Source organism: Bos javanicus, chromosome 1 (assembly GCF_032452875.1).
Source record: "Bos javanicus breed banteng chromosome 1, ARS-OSU_banteng_1.0, whole genome shotgun sequence".
Taxonomy (NCBI): Eukaryota; Metazoa; Chordata; class Mammalia; order Artiodactyla; family Bovidae; genus Bos; species Bos javanicus.
Window position 1 is genome coordinate 95,616,022 of NC_083868.1, and position 22,775 is coordinate 95,638,796.

A 22,775-nucleotide genomic window follows, 5' to 3' on the forward strand; every position below is an offset into this window, starting at 1 on the left:
TCGACCTTTTCCTGAGATGAAGAAGGTCTAATCTGGTGTTAAATAGAGGGAAGGCAGAAAAGGAAATACTGGAGAAAACTGTTAATATTTTAAAAATACTTTTCTGACAAAATAGCATAGATAAAATTTTGTTTTCTCTTCTTTAAACTGACCACAAGCATACTGAATATTATCACATAGTTTTTAAAATTATAATTTTAATACTTGGATACTAATATATTGCTTAAATTCCATGAGGATGTGGCATCTGCTATGTTCTTTTGGTGATGAGGGACAGTTAAATTAGCTATAATGGGGCTGGCTTCACAGAAAGTGTGACAGGAGAGCGACTTTATATCAGAGATGATTTCAGGGTCCTTAGCAGATTCTTACTGTTGCTAGTACTAAGATATTAAAGATATGAACTTAAATTTCACACATTATATTTCGATTTCTATCCCTTTTTATATTGAACAAAGAGATTCTATAGTTGCAGGCTTCCCAAGAGCCTGATGCTTTGTAAAAGATTAACTTTGTACCCCATGTCCTAATGCAGTTTACAATTGTCTGACTCTTTGTGACCCCATGGACTATATCCTGACAGAATCCTCTGTCCATGGAATTCTCCAGGCAAGAATACTGGAGTGGGTAGCCATTCCCGTCTTCAGGGGATCTTTCCAACCCAGGGATGGAACCCCAGTCTCCAGAGTTGCAGACAGATTCTTTACTGTCTGAGCCACCAGGGAAGTCCCCCTTATGACTGCATACATAGCATCGAATAAAAGCCTTTTGGATACACAGAGAGCTAGAATAAATAAGTAAAAATCTCTGCTGTTTAAAACAATATAGTTTTCTGGCTGCGATGCAATATCTAGTACACTAGATTTCAAATCCAGTGGTTCACATTCAAATTTCCATGGCACTTTTATTTTGTTTGCTTTTTATAGGATACAGTGCAAAGCAACGTCATTTCTAGAATTCCTGTGTAGAATGACTTCAGATATAGCAACCTGGTTAAAAAGAGGGTGAAGGGATTAAGCAAATTATCCTAAAGCAGGGCCTACATAGCAAACACAAGATTTTTCTTTTTTTTTTTTAATCTGTGTATTTGGGCTGATGAAGATTGGATCTATGGGCCAGGACTAAAAATCCTACCCCCAGCCACTCAAGGGCACTGCCACTGATATTAGGTACAGCATGGGATATCTGACAGACCTTACTTGCTATATGATCTTGAGCAATATACTTAACTTCTCTAAGTGTTAATTTTCTCATTTAAAATATTGATAACCATTCCTAACTACTATGGTTGTTGTAAGGGCTTCCTTGGTGGCTCAGACAGTAAAGAATCTGCCTGCAATGCAGGATACCCAGGTTCAATCCCTGGGTTGGGAAGATCCCCTGGAGAAGGGCATGGCTACCCACTCCAGTATTCTTGCCTGGAGGACTCCATGGACAGAGGAACTTGGCAGGATATAGTCCAAGGGGTCACAAGACTCAGATGACTGAGTGACTAACGCTTTTATTTTCAAGAGTTACAGATAAAGTACCTGACACATAGTAGGCACCTCAGTAAAGGGTAGCTACTATTAGTATTATTATTTCCCATGAAAGGGTCTGTGAGCATAAACAGGATGACTATGGAGGAAAGATGAGGTTCAAGAAAATGAACACTAGTAACAAATCACTTAGCCTGTGATGTCTGACCTTTGGGGAAATTTAAAAGCTGATCATTGCTTGATTTCATGGTATTACCCTTCCCCAGGACCCCAAAGTATTATGTGACATGTTTATTTGTCTAAGTGATTTAGCTTCTTGAGACCTTAGATTTTGTAACACCCTCTGTGCTACTGAAGGTTGTATGGAGAGTTTCAAAATCAGGGTTTGAGATTTCCTTTAAAATATTAACAGAAAAGTAAACAAAGTGTCTTCTTCTTCCTCATATAACAGGATCTTCCCTTCCTAATATAAGATGTCATCTAATCGATGGCTGGCTTCATACCTAGGCTGACATTAGGATGTTATTTAACCGCCCTACCCCTGCCTTCCACCATGCTTCCTCCCCTCTCCACCACAAATAAGCACTGGAAGTTAAAAGCTGCAATTCCACTTCAAAGCAATGGTCCGGGTCCATAGATAGGACATTCCAAAGGGCTAAGCAGAGCCTGTGCTTGAAATAAGAAAAGAAGGAAAACTGAACGTGGGGGCTGGTAACCATAGCATTTGAGGAGTGGCTCTGGGAGAAGAGATCTTAGGGAAACTCTGAAGTGGGTATAGGAAGTGGTTGGACACAACCAAGGAGAAAAGGTACCTGAATATATTATTACCCAGCTCACCCTCTGGACACCCTTGGGGCAGCTGGCTTCACTTAGTATCCTCCTTCTCTCGGATGATCTCTCCAGAAACATTAACATCAACCCCTGTATAAATGTCAATGATAAGTCAAGAATATTCTGGCTACCCTAGGAAATCAGGATTTCTCAGGAAATCTGAGTGCTTGGGCCAGGTCGGCTGTTAGTGTTTTGGGAGAGCTCCAGGAAATGATCTGTCTTGACTTCACTACCTTCATTTGCATTCTTTTGTTTAACAAATTTTTGTGTAGCATCAACCAGCCAGGTATAGTGAAAAATCCCAGTGATAAAACAGAAATATGGTCTTTGATTTTATGATGTTTATTACATAGTGTATGTAGAGCAAAACCAAACAACTAAATGAAATAATATAAACGATGGTGGTCCATCAAAGTGGTAAGGAAGAAACATTCAGGTCAAAGCAGCATGATGAACAGAGCCCCTGAGGCTGGTGAGATAGGTGCCCATGAGTACTGGTGGCAGAGGGAGGTATGGGGAGAGCCAGAGAGATGAGGTTGAGGGGGGCGATGTTGCAGGGACACCTAGGAGTGGGAAGGCCAGAATAGGAGTTTCACTTGAAGAACAGTGAGAAGCCCCTGGAGGATTTCAAGTAGAGATGAGATGATCCATGTATAATTTATGAATATTTCTGCATTCCTTACTGCCTATCCCCTCCAAGTAGTTATGGCCCAAGGTGGCCCAGCAGTAAAGTATCCACCTGCAGCACAGGAGGCACAGGACATAGGGGTTCAAACCCTGGATTAGGAAGATCCTCTGAAGGAGAAAATTGCAACCCATTCCAGTATTCATGCCTGGAAAATTCCACAGGCAGCAGAGCCCGATGGGCTACAGTCCATAGGGTTGCAAAAAACTTGGACACGACTGAGTGAACACACACACACAATCTCTTTCATATGAGAAAATACTCCAACCTAAAGAATAGCCCTTAGATTAGAAAATCACTTTCTAGGAAACTGCTGTCCCACTTCTCTCCCGTCTGCCTGGAATTTTACCCTCCCCATTGTAACAGATCCCCTCATCTGAAATTTCTTGGCATCTTCTGCAAGTCCCATGTCAAGGAATATCACCTGTATCTTATTAACGTTGGATGAGCCACGTTCTAACTTGCTTTCAATTCCCTGTAAACCTAGAGTCACCTGACCAAAGCCTCTTGCCTTAGAATTCTAAACCATAATACTGCTTCTCTATGAAATCATTTACTTTCCCATACAATTTGCTTGAGAACTATTTGATAAGTTTGTTGTCAAGAAAAAGAGAAGGAACCCAACAAACATTTGTGTTGTGTCCTGCATCTCCCACAAAGATAAAGCTATTCTTTCCAAATTATGGTCTCCAAAGACATCCTAAATCCTCCAGGCTTAAGTGTTTTAGGATATCCAGTGAGAACTCAGCAAACACCACATGGCAAAGAACCATAACCACAACGTCTGCTTCTAAGCAATATAACTCATGGGATCTGAGCAGAGAACTGGTCTTTCAAGACTCCATTTCTCACAGAAGTACATGTAATTTCTTCCTCATGCCTTAATTTAGCTTGGCAATATTTTGCAGTTCTTGTGCAGCTTTTGTGTTTTCCAGCTTGACATGGGTAAAGGAGAAGAGACGGCTCTAATACCTTTGGATTTTGTACGGATTGTTGGTGCCCAAAGCCAAACTTTTCCAGCAGCTGGTAAACAGCTTTAAAATTCAGGATCTCTTCTTTTGGCTCTCATTTGCCTGAAGAGCCATAAATGTCAGTCTTGTAACTTCCTCACAAACAAAGCCCATTGGTAAGTCATTAAAAGCAGGCGGGATGTATGCTCATGACGAGCATGTTAAGACATTTCATTACCTTCTTTTCCTGATGGCTGTGCAAGATCAGAGCCGAGAAAAGAGCCTGCACAGCTTACTGATGAACTGAGTTTTTAAAGCTTAGTTGAAAGATATACTTAGCATTCAACTGAAACATGCAAGTCAAATGAAAGGGCTATTTTCATCAGGTTTCCCTATAGTTTGAACAATTTGGAATAATTAGATTGGACCATTAGGCCAGAAATGAGTGCAATTACAATACATAGGCTGTCTTCTAAGGATGGTTATATTTATTGAGTAGGGACTGAAAAGCAGAATGTCTTTTCTTGCCTTTTACATTTATTCTCATCTTTTCTAAAAACTCCCACTCTGCCTTTTCCTGTCAATTATGTCTAAGTTGAGGTTATTTTAAAATTTTAGTCTCTTCAGAATTATCTGTTTGTTTGTTTTTTTTTTTCCTCCTAGAATGTTAAGTCTTCCTGGCAAAGTCTTACAATCTCTTTTCCTTGAACCTATAAGAACCTTGTTAACTACATGATACGGAGTAAACCAAACATTTGTGCAGTGTCTGTCTGCCTAGGAGATAAAGCTGTTCATGCAATGAAGTTCTGGAAGACATCAATAACCCCCTTTAGCTCTAGGCATTTTAGGAGTGTTGTCTTAAGAAAAAAAAGACTGTTTTACAAACTCTGGGTGTGCAGTGAGCCTTAATCTCTTGCAGTAAGATAATGAGTGTACTCTTGGGTAAATAAGTAAAGAAAAGATTGACAAAGAAATGAACATGTTGACTACATTTATTCTTCAGCAGTAATGTAACAGTCAAAACTTTTCAAAATAAGTTATTTTTGACCAGATTTTTAAAATAAAATGTATTACTTGATCCTATTTGATCTAATGCAGCAAACTCCTGGTTTTTCTATTTTAGTTTCATGTGTTGAGTTTTTTTTAAAGAATAAAAACTAACTCATTCCAGTAAAATAATAGAAAGAAATGTTAATTTATAATAGTGTCCTTAGTTTTTGCCCAAAATTGTGTAAATGACCATACTTACTTGTAGATTTTAATAGGCCATTCTTCCAAATGTCACAGATCCAAATGACTAAAATTCTATTATAAAGGCTTCTATACATCATTGAGTTTTGTTCAGAACTTTTCTCAAGGGTTATGCCCATTAGTAAATTGTTCTCAAAACCAATGACTTACTCTGAGGATTGCAATGCTTTGCTTAAGGAGCAAAGGATATATTTTGTGAAAAAAAACTCTTCAAGAATACAATTTGATACCAGAATGATTATAAAAAGTGATATGTATTGTTTGGTGAATTCTAGTTTTCTGTTATTCTACAAATGAGTCACAATTTCTTCGTTTTCTAAATTACAAACTCCCATACATATAATGTGTGGCGGTGGTGGTGTGTTTGTGTGTGTGTATGTATGTGTTCGTGCAGGGAGATTGTTAGAATGTGATATGATCACTCAAGTTTAAGTAATTTGTTTTATGTGAAATGAAAAGAGCACATTACAGCTCATGAGAAAGTCAAGACTGGAAAAGCCAAACTAAGTCCTCCTCTTTTTTAAATGTCTAGAAAGTTGCTTTGGCTGTTAACAGGCATACCTCAGAGATATTAGGGATTCAGTTCCAGACCACGTCAATAAATCAGATGCTATAATAAAGTGAGTCACAGAATATTTTAGTTTCCCAGTGCATATAAAAGTTATGCTTATACTATACTGTAGTCTATTAACTGTGCAATAGAATTATGTCTAAAAAAGTACACAACTTAATTTAAAAATTCTTTATTGTTAAAAATGCTAACCATCATCTGAACCTTCAGCTTTGCTGGTAGCGTGTCTTGCCTCTATGCTGATTGAACAGGGTAAAAGTATTAATTGGCCTAATTTAGATATTGTTGCATCTCCAGGGTGTAGGGAAGGCTTTCCTGGTGGCTCAGATGGTAAAGAATCCGCCTGCAACGTGGAAGACCGAGGTTCAATCCCTGGGTCAGGAAGATTCCCTGGAGAGGGAAGTGGCAACCCACTCCAGTATTCCTACCTGGAAAATTTCTTGGACAGAGGGAGCCTGGTAGGCTATAGTCCATGGGGTCACAAAGACTCAGATATGACTGAGTGACTAACACTTTTTCAGGGTATAGGGAGGCCCAGGGAGAGGGAAAGAGACTGAACTTTGGTTGGTGGAGTACTCAGAACACACTCCCGCCTGCCCCAATACACTAAGATCCAGTGTTTATCCTGCTTGTCCTCAGAAACCTCCCCTGACTACGCCGGCCCAGGGAAGTTTGCCCTCTTGGTCTCTCACTTACTATTTGAACTAACCATTTGACCCGTATCAATGACAGGCTGGTGGTGCCATTTATCTCATCCCATGTTTATATCTTATCTGTCCAATTAAATTCAGGGTTCTTAAGAGTTACTACCTTACTATCTTTTTTTTTTTAATTGTATCATGTAAGAGCTCAGCATGGTGCTTTACACAGTGGAGTAGGTGGTCAACAAATTTGGTTGAATGATTAGACAGTAGAGAAAATAATGAATGTATTTTTCAAGACCACCTTGTTGACCTAAAGAAAAGAAAAAGTTTAACAATCCTCAGAAGTAAGAAAGTTTTATTTATGGAGAATCGAGCTTCAGGGTCCAAATTTGAATGACTTCAGGTTGAAGATAATTCCATTTCTGCTGTTGTAGCAAGCCCTCTCATTTAACAGACAAAACATCCACCCAGCTATAATATTCATTTCAATTTACAAATTTTAACAAAAGAGAAATTTTGAGGAGATCTGTGTTGAATTGGTTAGGAGAAAAGAAAGGAGTCAGTTGCTGAAGGAGCATTATTTGCACTTTCACATCCCCCTCTTAATATATTAAATTTTCTTTCTTCATATTTCTCTCCAGAAGCACCATTTTTCACAGTGGGCAAAGAGCTACTTAGGACTAGTTTTCCTTCCTGCTGTATTTTTGTCTGCATCAAACTGCTCAGCTTAGATTAGAAGTCAGGGGGTTATTTTGTTTTTTGTATCCTGGACAGGCCTGAAAATAGACTTTGTCACAACAAGCAGCAATTACAGAGCACTTAATATTTGTAAAGTGCTTTCCAATCTTTTACCAGTTTGCCTTTGAAATGCTATTGTTGATGTGAGCTACTTATCTTCCGAATTTCCAGATGGAGAAAGGGCAGAGAGGTTAAGTGGTTTGCCTGAAATTTAATAGTATGTTACTACTAGTGCTCCAGTATTAATGCTCCACAATTCCTGAGTGAAAAATGTTATCCACATTTCCTTTCTAATTTTGAAGGAAAATAGAATCCTAGAGCTATCTATTAGACACTTATTGGTAGAATGGTAGAAGTATTTGATTCCTGGTTTTTATTTGTGAAGAGATTAGAAGGAGCTTTAACAAAATAAGACCAATTAGAGAACTTTTAGAGGAGGAAATGGCAACCCACTTCAGTATTCTTGCCTGGAGAATACAATGGACAAAGGAGCCTGGAATCACAAAGAGTCGGACATGACTGAAGCAACTTAGCAGCAGCAGCAGCAGACAAATTTTAAGTAACTTAGTAAACGAAGAAAACAATTTTGTGGAATAGAGATACACAGGACTTTTACATAGGACAATAAAGCTACATAGGACTTCTTTTTTTTTTTTACTTCGGTATCCAAGTAGTCAAGAGCTCATGCTAAATGCTAACAGTAAAATTCTCCTTTGCTAAACACTTTTAAACATTCCATTTTGTTCGAGATAATTTTATGCTTTGAGAAAAGGGGAGATGGGATCACACTGCTGATATGGGGGTAGAGATTACTGGTGAGGGTGACCAGTTCTTCCATGAACTCAGTTTCCAGTGGGGAACACCAAGACCCCATCCTATGGACTTACCACTCCTGAATTCAGTAAGTGACCTGGAATGACCTGGCACCTTAGATTTTTTTCTTCTCTAGATCCATCTAGGTGACTTGTAGACGCTTCTTTCCACACAACCAAAGAAAGCCATTTGGGAATGCTATTTTTCTCTGAATAGGCCTCTTGTGTTGTGATTGGCTTTGCTCTTGGGAGATGGACTGTAAATGGAGAGTTGCAATTGTTAAAAATAAAGATTTTTACCCAAGTTCATTGCTACCTCTGTTCATATATGCTTGGTTTTCAATTTGTTACTCACTTGCAGGTAGAGCAGGGTTATATGCCTCTAACTTAAACATCATTGATTAAGCAATATAGCAATCTTCTGTCAGTATTTAAGTACAGAGCTAAGGAATCCACTCCTTTTTAGGCCCACTTGCCAGGAATCACCTTGACCAGGCTTCAGAGGAATGCCCTCTTTGGTGAGGCTCTGGAAAAGCTGGATGGAGAGTAACTCATATCCTCCTTCTACTTCTCTGTGAGTGAGAAATGCTTTAAAAGAAAGAGAGATTTACATACCTAGGAAGGTCACCATGGCTCAGATATTCTTGGCCTCATCTTTGAAATTGCTCATCAAATAGAGGTTAGGAACTCTGACATATTTGGAGAAAAAAAGAGATCAAATCAAGCAAACAAAGTTTTCAAAAGTTACTTCTAGAGAAAAGAAAAGTGTTCTTACCTGAAGTAGCCAATCTCCTTCATTCTCTGAGAAAAGATGCTTTGGCTACCTTAGTTCACAGTAATTCTTAGATTTATTTGGAATAAAAGAGTAAAATGAATTTTCGGCCACTCTGATAGCTACAATCATCTTATGAGTTCATAAAGCCAAGTCTTTAGAAGAAATATGGCCTTCAGTCCCTGTTAATATATCAAAGTCTAAAAGTCTGTATAGTGTTCTATTGACTTATTTTTGATGACTACATTCTTTTTTCCCCCCAACATATCATTAAGGGCAGGGCTTTCCTGCCCCAGGATATTCAGAGTTAAACGAAAAAGTTATTTTGGAGGTAACACTCCAAAGTAATGTCACTATGATAATCCAAGGAAAATGGAACCATAGAATAGATTTCTTTTTCATTTCACAGCTGGCATGTTTATTACCTATTTATTTCATTCTATCTTTCTCTGGAAAAAGGCTTAACATTAAAGATGATTTACCTTTTTTCAAAGTATGTCTTTGGATGATGAGGAGGAAACCTGGGAACCTATGGTAGACTATTTGGGTATAGGTATACTAATAAAAGTCAGCATTCTCACCTCCTTCTGTCAGTTTTCTAAAACTCCCTTTTATGGAGAGCCCCTAGGATAAGCCCTAGTTGAGCTTCTGAGTTAATGGCAGAAAATAATAACAGATGACATTTATTAGGTGCTGTGTGAGAGGCAATGAGATGATCAGTTTGCATATAGCACTCTACACAACAATCCTATGATAACACTGATATAAAGCCCATGTTAATACTAGGGTATTATTATCCTGAGTGAGCAGACAGTTGATACTGATCTTAAGATAGTTAAGGGACTTGCATGTGGTCACACTGTTCATGGGAAATAAAAATGGAAAGAATCTAGGCAGTCTTATTCAGAGCCGGGTTCTTGGCCCTTCCATGAGCTGCATCTAGTTGCTTTTTGTGGGTGAACACCTGGGGAGGTAGGGGAACATCATCCCATAGCTAATAGATCGTGGTCCACTGTTTGCTCTATGTTGAATCAAAACACATAAACTCAAGAAAAAAAAAATGTCCACAAAATACTGTGGAAGAAAATGAAACTTAATCTTTGCTAAAGAATATATATATATATATATATATATATATATAGACACATACACGCTGATGGGCTGAAAGAACCAAAAGAGGACAGAGGTACTTATTCTGGTGGATAAAAATGACTGCTATTTGTTTGAAGCCTAAAGTGCTGGTTAGGACGAAAGTATCAGCCTGCCAATCTCTAGAATTAGTGATAAGGAAGCACAGTGGTCTCTCCCCATCCCCTACTAGAGGACTTTTTAACAGAAACTTCCACTTTACAGTCAGTGGTTTAGAAACCTCAAGAATCATATAATAATTTTAGGGAAATTGAGACTGAAGAAATAATGAATGTGTTTAATGGATCAAATTACAGTGAGAATCAACATACATGTATTGAATATGTATGTGTGAAAAATGAATCTTGACCCCCTTTCCTCACACAATGCTAAAAAAGCAATCCCAGATAGCTTATAGAACTAAATGTGAAAGGGTAAATGGTAGAGATTCTAGGAAATGACATAGAAAATATCTTTGTGACTTTAGAGTAGAAAAATATTCCTTAAACAAGACACAAAAAGTTAAAAGATTGGTATATTGGACTTTGATAAAATTAAGAGCTTCTGTTATCAAAAGACATCTTAATTAAGAGAATAAAAAGGAAAGCCACAAAATAGAAGAATATATTTGTGATGCATAGAACTCACTAATGACTCATAGTCAAAATATTTAAAGAACTTCGATAAATCAGTAAGAGATAAAACAGACAATCTAGTAGAAAAATGTGCAAAAAACTGAAATAGAGATGTCACCAAAAAAGATACACACATGGCCAATAAATATTATTAGCCTTCAGAGAAATCCAAATGTAATTCCACTATACCTTTACCAGAATGGCTAAAATTAGGACTGAAAATGCTAACAGTTGGCAAAGACATAGAGTAACACACACTGCTGGTTGGAATGTAAGTTGGTACAATCACTCTAGACAACAGTGTGGCAGTATCTCCTAAAGCAGAAAGTATGTATATCTTATACCAAATTATTTCACTCCTAGGTATATACATGGGCTTCCCAGGTGGATCTAGTGGTAGAGAACCTGTCTGCCAATGCAGGAGACGTAAAAGAGGCAGCTTCGATTCCTGGGTCAAGAAGATCCCCTGGAGGAAAGCATGGGAACTCACTCCAGTATTCTTGCCTGGAGAATCCCATGGACAAAGGAGCCTGGTGGGCTACAGTCCATAGGGTTGCAAAGAGTCGGACACAACAGAAGTGACTTAGAGCAGCACAGCACAGGTATGTAGTTAATAGAAATGTATTCATATGTTTATGCAAGACATATTCATAGAAACATTAGTCATAATAGCCCCAAACTGAAAGCAATAACAACACAATGTACTGCCAACACAGGCAGCAAAATAGATAAAGCTTGTGAATGTAATGCTGAGTAAGAAAAGTTAGACGCAGAAAAATACTTATCATAAGATTTTATTTATAAGAAGCTCAAAGACAGGCAAGGCTTACTGATGGCAATGGTGCCAGAACTCAAGATAGTGGTTATGCTCCATAATCTCCTCTGCCCTGACTGATACACTATCAAAAACTGATATACGACCTTCACTCTGAAGCTTCATGTGATAGGTACTCTCCTGCAATTCAAGAGAACATTGCTTGTGTTTCTATTTAAATTTTATATCGTCTGCCTTGCTTAGTAATTAGCAATGTTCTTCTATTTTCTTTTAATGTCTGTTTTCTTCTTCTACCACTAACCCCCATCTCATTGTATACGAATATACTCACATACTACCTCATAAGGAAAATAAGGTTGCATTTCTTAAAGATACTCCTAATAAGTTATTTAAAATAGTGTTTTTACTGAAGTATAACATACATGTAAAAAAGTGAACAAATCATAATTGTATCAATTAATTTTCACAAAGTGAACAATGCCATGTAATAAACGCACAGATCAAGAAATAGCACTTTTTAGCACCCCAGTTATTACCTTCCCAAAGGTAACCAAACCCCCAAGTCACAAAACAGTACTCTCTTTCTCTGAAGGAGGGTGTATTCCTGCTCCCAAATTTTGTTCAGATGTCAAAATTAATAATGCCACGCATATACCAAGATGATATGAGAAGGTTTATTACACTCTGAGGCTTTCTGAGGAGAGTAGGGAAGGCCTCCCAAGTTGCTCTAAAATTGGCTTGAGTGATCAAGAAAAGGAGACTGGCCTCAGATGTTTATGGTAGTCAAAGGATGGGGCCAGAGTGAGTGTTCCTTCATGTGAGAAGGCGCCTGAATGTTTTGGACCTCCCACCGATGTTAAAGAAAAGAGCACCCAAGATTTTTTTTTTTTTAATCAGCTTATGCAGATGTGCAACAGAAGAGAAAGAGGAGTGGTAAGGTTTAAAAGATATCAGCAGTCCTACATCAAAAAATGGAGTCAGGCTTTTTATTACATGCAGACAACCTATATTTATTTCTTGCTTGTGCTGCATGTCCATCATGGTCTGAGTGGAGCCTCTGGTCCATGACATGTTTACACTTATGCTGTCAGGGCAACCATTATCTGGAACATCGCTAATCACTTTAATGGGGGGAAAAAGCCAATCTCGCACTAAATTGTAAAGCTTCTGCTGGAAAGTGACATGTGTCACTGTACTTAAATTTCATTGGCCAAATCAATTCATCTGGATGCAAAACGGTAAGAAGAGTACAGTCTACCATGTGTTTAACAGGAGGAGAACCAGAAACGATGATGAGATACACTGTTGTTACCACAGGTGGATCTTAAAGGATGACAAGGGTATTGACAGGTAAAGGAAGAACTGTGTTGACACTGAAGGAATAACATGAGCAGGGATGTGGAAGGGTAGATGGTGTGACCCAACCAGAGATTGCTTAAAATGAACATGTGGGAGATGAGATTAGAAAGAAAGGTTCAGTTTAGTAATAAAAAGCTTTGAAAATTAAGTATCTTGGGCTTTTAGCACTGGATAGAATGAAATATTTTGAGGCTATTGAACATGTATTTTCAGTAAGAATTTACACAAATAAGAAGTCAGGAAGTTATTGTAATAGAGAAGAGTAGATCAAGGTCTGAACTAGAATGGTGGCTGTGGGAATAGGAAAGTGGAGGCTGGGGTCTCTGGTGGTCCAATTGGACATGAGGTGAGAAAGAGTAGTGAAAATTGTGCCGTTTTCTTCTATCCTGGATGAATGGAAGAATCGTGGAGACATTTCTAGGGCACAGAGGACAACATGGGGTGAATTAATAAATTTGCTTCTGAAAATGCCGAGTTTAACATAATGCAAGGACATTGCTATAGAGTGCATGTTTGTGTCCTCCCCTCAAATTTATATGTTGAAATTCTAATGCCCACTATGATGGTCTCAAGAGATGGGACTTTTGAGAGATGATTAGGTCGGGAGGGTGGGGCCATTATGAATGGATTAGTACTTTCATAAAAGAAATTCCAGAGAGTTCCTTTACCCCTTATGCCACGTGAGGAAGCAGAGAGAAGATGACTGTTTATGAACCAGCACGTGGGTCTTCAGCAGACACAGAATCTGCCAGTGCCTCCATCTTGGACATTCCATCATCCAGAGCTGTTTTTCTAAGTCACTAAATCTATGGTATTCTCTTACAGTAGCCTGAATGGTCTAAAACTGACATCCAAGTGTAGAGAAACACTCAAAAATTTTTGTCTAGCACCTAAAAAAAGAAAGAGGACTAGACTTACAGATTCTAAAGTCAACATCAGATAAGATACATTGATGAGGTTGCCCAAAAAGACACTGTAAAGTTAGAAGAGAAGAAGACTGAACTTTAGAGAACATCTACATTCAGGGAGCAGGAAGAATATAAAGAATGCTAGAAAAGAAAGCCAAGCAGAATCTATCAAATAAAGAAGGAGCACACGCTTCAGGAATAGAGACAGCTGAAGAAAAGGGGAGTGAGTTACAGTGTGTAATGCTGTCGAAAGGACACACAGGAGGAACATCAGCACAGATATGCTGAAAGGTGATGAGTGACTTGGAAAGTAATTTTATTAATTTTATTTTTAAAGTCTTTATTGAATTTGTTACAATACTGCTTCTGTTTTATGTTTTGGTTTTTTGGCTGCGAGGCATGCAGGATTCCAGCTCCAGGAGTTAAACCCACACCCCCGGCACTGAAGGCAAAGTCTCAACCACTCTAGAGCCAAGGAAGTCCTGGAAGGCCATTTTGGTAGAGAGGTGGGTTTAGATGGCAGGAGGGTTAGGGCGAGAAGGGGGAATAAGCGAATATAGACTACCTTTTGGTAAGTTCAAAACTGAAAAGAAGGTGAGTTATGTGTGGGAAAGCTTAGGAGAAAGGCAGAATTTCTGGAAAGCTTAGCTGTATATCTTGGCATGCTGTTCTATATACTTTCTTTAGGGCAAAGGTTTTAGTTAAAAAAAAGATTATGCTATAAATCGAACCCTTAATTCTTGGTAAATTCTAAAGTACATCATCAGTACTTTATAGGTGTGGCCAAGGAGAATTCCACAAGGGTGGGCACATGACTCAGGAGCAACCAGACAGAGTCAGCCCCGGGACTGTGTCTGGAGTGATCCAGAAATTCTTCTGCTGGGTTTTGGAAGCTGGCCGAACGTAAGCTGAGTGTGGCCAGTGGCCGTCTTTTCCATTACATGGGTTGAGCCTGCCTGAGAAAGTGCCAATGCTGAGGAAACCAGAGTGAGACAGACAGAGAGACAGAGTTGGAGATAGAAACCTGGCCCCAGTGGGATCCCCTTTCAGCTGTGCCTGTTCTACATCTGTACTTTTCTGATATGTACGTTACTCAGCCCCATTTTTTGTTAAAACCAGTTTATGTTGGGTGCTCTGCCATTGCAACTGAGACAGTCCTAATATAGTACATCACCTAAAGCTAGGTACACACACTCTCCACAGGTACCTTCTATATGAGACTGGTATTTTTAAGAAATTAACATCTGTTAAAATCTGTGCATCTGTAATTACAAGAATGTCTGAAGAGAACTGGTATTTAACATTTATCTTTCCTTGGGTTGTTGATGAGTTTCACTACAGGAATAGGAAAAATGTAACGAGATAAATGTTAACTTCTGAGTCATCAGAGTACATAGTTTTCTTTGAGATATAGTTATGGAATGCATACACATCAGATTATTACACTGTTTTCCTCAAATGGAATCTTTTGAAAGAAAGCCATCACCACCAACAAAAAGGTGACATCTTTTATCTTTCTAAAGGAAAACCTTTCCATCTCTGTGATCTAATTGCAAGGTTCAAAACTCTAAGACTCTTCTACCACACTCATAGCATGACCTTTCTTATTTGTTTTTGGATTAGTTTCCAATTGACATCAGACATGGTAGTAAGAAACCCTTTCTCTTTTTTATGGTATCCAGCAGCATCAACTTGTGAATTGCAAATACTCAAACTCTCTCCTGAAGATTAGCCTTAACTAAATTGCTTGGGGACAAGAAATGAGGGATTCCTCCTCCATTTGCAGAATTAAAAAAAAAAAGAAAAAGAAACTAACTTTCAGAAGGAGCAGGAAGCAGCTTGTCCACAATAAATCACCAGCAAGCAAGTGTTCTGAGGACGAAAAGGTTGATATTAACAGAGGTGGCATTTTTCTTTCAGCAGAAAAGATCTTTCAGTGAATTTGGAACTGACAGCATTGAAAACCTAGTCAGCTGAGTTTGAATGCTATAAACTTAGGGAGAAATGTTATTGTGTTTTATATACTTGAACATGCTTCTTCCTCTAATTGGGAGGTAGTTGCATTCAAACGTCCAAATCATCTACAGCCCTTGTAAGCTCCACACACTTAAGACCACAGTTCACTTTTTGTTTATATGCCAAGGGGTTTTACTAATCCACTTAATTATCAGTGGGAATAAAGCATCAATGAGGATAATATTGTGGCACGATAAAGAGAAGTTCTTTGGACCCTGCTTATAATTATATAGAAATGTTCTTATTGCATTATTATATATGAGAAAGAAAAAGGCTATGGCCTGGGGGTCAGAAAACTGGTTCTTAGGGCCTGCGTTACTGTTACCAATTTAGAACCATGGATAAATCCGGTAATCTCTCTGGGTCTCAGTTTTCCCAGCTGTTAACAAAGGGAGGATTCTATTGAGACATGGGTTGATGTCTTAGTTACTATTGCTATGTAACAAATTATCCCAAACTGACTGACCTAAAACAGCAACCATTTTATTGTACAAACAGGCTGTTTGGGTCAGATATTCAGGCCGTGCTCAGCTGGGCAATTCTTTAGTTTTTTGAAGCAGTTACTGAGGTCACTCAAAGGTGCTCAGCTGGAAGATGAGATATTCTTGAAGGTTGAAGACAGCCTCACTCACATTGCTTGGCAGAGATGGGTTCAGTCTGTAGGCTGGAACAGCTGCACATTGCTTGTCCAGCATGATAGCTTCTCCAGCCAGGTGGTCTCATAGTGGTCAAGCTACTTACATGGTGGCTAGCTTCTTCCAGAGCGAGCTTAGTAAGAGAACCACATAGTTCCAGTCTAGCCTTAGAAATGATACAGCATCATCTTCACTGCATACTATTTGTCACAAGCCTACCTAGATTTAAAGGCAAAGGGTATAGATCCCACGTGAAGTAGGAAATGGCAACCCACTCCAGTATTCTTGCCTAGAAAATTCTAGGGACAGAGGAGCCTGGCGGGCTGCAATCCATGGGGTTACAAAGAGTCAGATACGACTGAGCAACTGATTTCACAGATCCCATCTTTTGACGGGAGCGACGTCAAAGAATTTGGCAGCAATATATACACATTGCTGCTGTGCTGGGTCTTTGTTGCTGCATGTGGTCTTTTCTCTAGGTGTGGTGACCAGGGGCTATTCTCTGGTTGGGGTGCATGGGATTCCCATGGTGATGGCTTCTCCTGTTGCAGAGTGTGGGCTCTAGGACACATAGACTTCAGTAGTTGTGGCTCATGGGTCTAGAGTGCTAGCTCAGAAGTTGTGACCCATGAGCTTAGTTGCCTCATAACATGTGGAATCTTCCCAGACCAGGGAGTGAACCCATGTCTCCTGCATTGGCAGGTAGATTCTTAATGACTAGACCACGAGACAAATCCAATGGCAGCTGTATTTTAAAACCACCACAACTACTTAGATGGTTCCAAATATTACTTTTCATTATTATTTTCCAGGATTGTCTACATTCCCATATTTCTTTAATTCATTCATCACATATTTTAGTCCCTACTCTGGATCAGACATATTGGGTAAAATTGAAAAGCAAAACAGAAAGATGATTTCTGCTCTTACGCTCCTTATAGTCCAATGAGGGGAACACACATTAATAGAGTTTGAGAAAGTATACAATTACAAACTCTGCTAAGTGCTACCAGAATCTCTGTGGTTTCACAACAGAGAGACTGGTTCAATCAAGATGCTGAGTCTCCCCAAGGAAAGAATTTGAAATAAAGAATGTGTTGGGGTTGGCTCCGTGAAAAGTATAAATACATCATCACACAAGGCTTCCTCTTGTTGCCATGTTGCCCCTAAATCTTAGTTTCCTAACTCAGAAGACTCTTTTTCTCTACTCTACTTGATTACTCCTTATTGTTGTTCAGTTGCTAAGCCACATCCAACTCTTTACAACTCCATGGACTGTAGCACACCAGGCTTCCTTGTCCTTCACTATCTCCTAGAATTTGCTCAAAGTTATGTCCACTGAGTTGGTTATGCCATCCAACCATCTCATCTGCTGCCTCACCCTTCTCCTCCTGCCCTCAATCTTTCTCAGCATCAGGGTGTTTTCCAATGAGTCTATCTCTTTAGCAGTAGTTTATTTTGGAATTTACATGTTTAAATGTACCCAACCTCTTAATGTTCTTGTCCCCAGAACTTCTACTGGCTCCCTACTATTTGCTGCTGCTGCTGCTGCTGCTGCTAAGTCGCTTCAGTCGTGTCCGACTCTGTGCAACCCCATAGACGCAGCCCACCAGGCTCCCCCCGTCCCTGGAATTCTCCAGGCAAGAACCCTGGAGTGGGCCGCCATTTCCATCTCCAATGCATGCTAGATAGAATTAACTGGATTAGTATGGCACTGGAGGCCCTACATTTGCTGGCTCCATCCTAACTTCCTGGCCTCGTCTCCTCCTGCCCTATTTGTATCTATGCTCCAGCCGTACCAACCTCCTTGCTATTTATTCCTAGGGCATGCATTAATTTTCACGCCTCTGTGTTTTTGTTCTCACTGATCTCTATCTGAGGTGAGCTTCCCCCTGCCCCATGTCTCACTAGTATACTATTCACCCACTAGTATTCTAGTATTCATCTTTCCATGTGTTGCTTTAGGGCCATCTACATTAAAATCTATCCTAATCTCTGGGTATGGTTACTCTATCCTCTAAGTGTTCTCTATAGCTCTTTCCTGATACTTCTTTTCCATTCTGCTTTGTTAGCTCTTTTCTGACCCCACTAAGTTTTAGGATCCTTAAAGATAGGAACCATTAAAAAAATCATGCCCTCCAAAGAGTCTGTTGTGGTACTTTCCCCATAGCAAGCATTCAATAATTGTTTGCAGAATGAAAAAATGAATGAATATGTATCATTTTGATCAGGTTAGAGGCATACAAAGTGCAAGGACCTTTCCTACCTTTATGTATATTCAGCATTTAGCATAGTGGGTGGTACCCAATATTGATATGTTGTTGTTGTTGTTAAGTCACTCAGTCTGACTCTTTGCGACTCCATGGACTGTAGCTCGCCAGGCTCCTCTGTCCATGGGATTCCCCAGGCAAGCACGCTGGAGTGGATTGCGCATGCATGCTAAGTCACTTCAGTCGTGTGTGACTCTCTGCAACCCTGTGGACTGTAGCCCGAAGGCTCCTCTTTTCATGGGATTCTCCAGGCAAGAATACTGCAGTGGGTTGTCACCCTCTCCTCCAGAGGATCTTCTTGACCCAGGGATTGAACTCACATCTCTTATGTCTCCTGCATTGGCAGGCAGGTGCTTTACCACTACCACCGCCTGGAAATCCCACCCAATATTTCACTGTAAATAAGTGTAGAGCTTTCACTCGTAAACCACTGAATCTATTAAAATGCCTTGCACACAAAGCTGGGTACATTTTTAAGCACTTAACACTAAATGATAAATTCTTTGAGACAGGAATTGTGTCTTCTATGTGTTTTATACTCTCAGATATTGTTTTATATATACAAATCACTGACAAATAAAAGTGCTTGTAAGTCATTTCTTGAGTTCAAAAGTTATTCAGATAGTGTTCGTGTTTATTATATACACATCTCTCTGCTAAACAATATGTGAATATATATTGTATATATACACAGACATTAGAACTCTGGTCAAACATATTTGCCATGGATTGGGATATGCTATGAAGGAAGTAATCTCTCCTAAAAAGTAATAACCACTTCTAGTAAGCCTTTGCTATAATAACTCAATACGCCTTAAGTAGGTCTCAATCTTGTCCTTTAGTTTTGCTATTACAAAAATGTTGCCACTGTACTTGTTCCCACATTGGTCTTTATTGTATTTGAAGAGGGTGAAAATGATGACTATCTGTGTAGAGTGGTGGAGCCAAAAAGCTGGAAGCAGAACTGATGATCATAAAGTGACAAATAATTAGAGTTAGAAGGGGCTAGAAGACTAGTGGGTCCAGGTCATTTATTCTAGTGGTGAAGCAACTGAGGTTCAAGTTCACACTCTTGCTTTTGTATCCCATGATACTCAATTTGAGGGATTCAGAAGTTAAAAGGGTGGACTTCACAGATTAAAGGAAGCACAAAGCTTATTGATGGTTTTTCCTCAAGGGTCTCTTCCAAACAGCACGGTTTCGGAACACACCTGTTGGATCCCAGTCAGAATTTAGTAAGCACACACTTATTTAGACCACAAATGACATTATCCATCTATCTTGGAAAGCATAGTGCTCACCCCACGACCTCTCAACGGTTGCTAAGATGTCCCCTGATTTCATCGACCTCTGTATGTCTTGGTGCCTTGACCTTTAAGGCTCTCTGGTGCCAGAATGTCTGCAGCTGTAGGATCAAAGACCCACAGGGGGAAAAATCCACTTTTAACTGAGATGGAGATTGGATGAGTTATTAGGAAAAACAGCTATATACCCGGGAAACCTTGTTCCTCTGGAAAATGCTTGAACTGTAACCCATATATAAATATCAAGCCCTAAGATCTAAATACAACACAAGCCAGAGACAGTCTCCTGCCTACCAGGCAGGAGTCACATTTAATCTGCCTTCCAAAATGACTTGAAGTGCCCAGCACATAGTAAGTGCTTAATAAATATCTGTGAAATAAATTGAATGAATGAGGTGGCATGAAATGAAAGAAATGAACAAAGCAAAATTATGAGCAAAAGATCAAGTGAGAAGTTAACATTTTTAAAAATAGTGAGTTAGATATTTAAGTGTAAGCCCCCAAATTAAATCTAAGTTCTTTTTGTAGTTTACTAGCAATCAAGGCAAAATGGCAATGCAGTGGGCTTTGCCTAGTTGTTAGTGTGGAAAAGAATATGTCATTCCAGGGCGTCACGTTTTCTCTTTTCTATCTCTTAGGGAAAGTTGAGTTGTGTGAGAAATCTTCTTACGACCCCAAAGTGACATTTACATCTTAAGGAAATGTGAAGATTCTTCTTTGGTTTGCAGCCAAAGTGACTTTCATCGACAGTTTGGTAATCCCCCTCCCAAGTGTCGTCCAGAGTCTTGCTTAAAGAGAGGAACTCCATTCTGGTTACCATTCCTTCCCTGGCTGCCTGTAACTGCCGATTCTCCAAAATCCTCAGCTAGGACCTACTGTTTGAAACTGAACCTCAGAGCATTCTTAAAATATTTTCTAAGCCCTCTCTCCGTACAGATGCCCTTCTTCCACTAGTCTTATGGACTGAGACGCTAGGATATTTTTGCAGTACTATACTTAGCGTGGCTTATAATCCTTGACCATGTTATCTCAGGCGCTCCCTAAGAATCCCTTAACAAATAAAGTAACCCGAGTAGAATAAAATCCTTGTTGATTGATTGATCTGAGGCTTGCAGTGCACTCAGCCCAGTCTTGCTTTACAGCTCTGTCCTCTGGCTCCCTCTCATTCTCTTTCCACTTAGATATATTCCCCTATTTACAACTAAGCTCCATATTTTTCTTCCTGTTTTTCTCTATCTCTGTAATAGTGTCCATCTCCTTATCTGAAGTAATAATTCAACTTTGAGCTTATCTTCTTCATGATATTTGCCAAACAAAGCAAATTGTGAGTATTTGCAACTTTAAACTCATTTATAACACTGGCATATATTTCTTTTAGCCCCAGAATTTGGGGACTAAAAGGACCTTACAATTAATTTTAACTCCTTTGTCTTTTGGATGAGAAAACTTAAGACCACAAAGGTAAAACAGTTTTCTTTTCAATCCCTAGCCTGGTAAATACTGAACCCATTAAAATTTCTTTGTGGTGTTTATTTTCTTTTTTTGTGGACTAGGAGATTTCATTTCCTAATTCTTTACACCTTGTCCTGTGGCTAGTACCCTACGTATTCTCAATCAACAATAAACTCATGAACTAAATCAAATGATATCATTAATTTATATTTTATTTCACCTGAAAAGAAGTAATGAATTAATAAATAAATTAGGGTTCCTTTAAAATAAAAGTAAAATACATAAAACCTCTCTGTCATTTGGTTATTTCAAGGCAAAGTTGATAACAGGTGAGTTTTTCCACAGTTCTACGTCAGTCTCATCATTATGGCATATTAATTACCAACACTTTTTTTCACCTATCAATCCTGACAACGCTTTATACTAAAAATATCTATTTTGATACTATGAATTTAAAAAGCCATCATGATTAGGTAAACAATCTATCCAGTGGATAAATTCCCCTTTTTAGGATGCCAAATGGGCAATGAGAGTCTTGTTTATGAGAAGTAGATTTATAGAAAAGAAAAACAAATCAGCCTGTGCAGAAGCTTCTACAAACAGGAGATGTGAGATGTGTTCAGAACAAAGAAGGGGTCATCCTTAAAAAACACAAGAAGCTTTGATCTGTTTCCCTGCCTAGAGCAAGGTGAAAGGGTAGAGTCTTAAACAACTCTCATCTGTGTATTTAAGTTAAATGACACTTTCAACATGTACGGGCAAGCAGAAGGGTTACTGAAATGGCAAAAATACCAGCTCTAGGCCTGGTGACTATACAAATAGGTCAAAAGTAAAATAAATTCCTTTTTATTCCTCATAGGTTTAACTATAGGAAATAATGTGTCCTCAAAAGGGAGTGATCAGATAGTATAAGAATGCAAATTTGGCAGAGTACTAAAACCCCAGTAATTTCGGACATTTTACATTCTTGCCCATAATTTAAAGTTCCATACTTCTTTCTAGGCTTGTTACGCTTCCTAGGCTTGTAACCACCCATACTTTTGACAGACCTTGGAAACAGTGACTCATTTACAAAGACCCGAGTATTTGAGAGAACACCCACAGGATAATGAAAGAAAGGTGTGACAACTATGCTTGTTTTGGCTCATCCTGGGGAAATGTACGAGCCCTTCGTGCATTTGTGCATGTTCAGTCGTGTCCGACTCTTTGAGACCCCCATGGACTGTAGCTGGCCAGGTTCCTCTGTCCATGGGATTTTCCAGGCAAGAATATTGGAGTGGGTTGCCATTTCTTCCTTCAGGGGATCTTACTGACCCAGGGATTGAACTCTTATCTCCTGTACTGGCAGGTGGATTCTTAACCACCCTTCCTATTGGGAAACCCCTTATAAGCCCTTCAGATATTTGCACATTTTTCCAGAGATAGCACATTTGTCACTACAAGGTCCATCCAGTTACTATGTAATGATTTATAGATGTGAATACTGTGTAAACTGTGTCTCAGAGCATCTCTGACGTCTATCCACTCAGCTGCAGTAGAGAGCTTAAATCTGTTTGGCAAA